Raw genomic sequence first — 998 nt, forward strand, 5'->3', positions numbered from 1 at the left:
AAATGAAGGACTGGATGGGGGATGAGAGGAGAGAAGGAAGGGGAAATTTTGGTCAGGATATAAAATATACAAATTAATAAATTGAGGTGATTTCTGGAGTGAAGCTAGTGTATGTAAATATTGACAAGTCACTTTCATGTATTTGCAATTCAGTCAATCAGTAAAATGGGACTAAAATTATTTTTACTATAGAAATATTGGGATATATAAGTTACCATATGGACATATTTAGAATAATTTCTCAAAGCTCAAACATATTCATTGATATAAAGATCAGAGTGAGATAAGGAAGAAATAAAGTGTTTTCTTTATCTTCCCATGGATTGAGTTCTCAATCCTGGAGCTGATTCTACTCCAAATCAAGAATGAATGGCATTAAGAAACTTATACACAGTGTCATGACTAAGGATAGATTGAGAATACTATCCTTAGTCAAAAGTGTCTACATGTTAATCTTCATTGCAACTTGGTCATCATCCTGCCATGTATCAATCTCTCCAGCTCAGGTTTTCTGGAGAAATATATTGTAGAATCTACTTTTAAAAACCTCTTGGCTCACTGAAGGAATCGCTTCACTTCTAGAGGAGAGGATAAAGTCTGGAGCAACACAAGCACACTCATGTTCTATTGGAATGAGTAGTTTAACAAATAGTTACAAACCTTCCTGTCGCAGTCGCCATCGGAAAGGAGCAGCCATGGCCCTGTGCTACCCCATGGCTGTGGGCCTCAACAAGGGCCAGAACATAACGAAGAACGTGAACAAGCCGAGGCACAGCTGGCGGTGTGGGCGCCTCACAAAGCACACAAATTTCATGGGGTCAGGATCTGGGAGGTATGCAGCTTCACTCCCTACGAGCTGCACGACTTGGAGCTGCTCAAGGTGTTCAAGGACAAGCGCACGCTCAAGTTTGACCAAGAAGAGGGTGGGCAAGAGGAAGCGGGAGGAGCTGATCAAGGTGCTGGCTGCCGTGAGGAAGGCAGCGTCCAAGAAGGACTGA

The 998-nt window shown here is 42.1% G+C and overlaps 1 pseudogene; it reads left to right on the forward strand.

Moving 5' to 3' along the window:
* Positions 1-695: 695 nt before the first annotated feature.
* On the forward strand, positions 696-998 carry LOC130865485 (60S ribosomal protein L36-like; annotated as a pseudogene).

This window comes from Chionomys nivalis, chromosome 23 (genome assembly GCF_950005125.1).
Source record: "Chionomys nivalis chromosome 23, mChiNiv1.1, whole genome shotgun sequence".
NCBI classification, from domain to species: Eukaryota; Metazoa; Chordata; class Mammalia; order Rodentia; family Cricetidae; genus Chionomys; species Chionomys nivalis.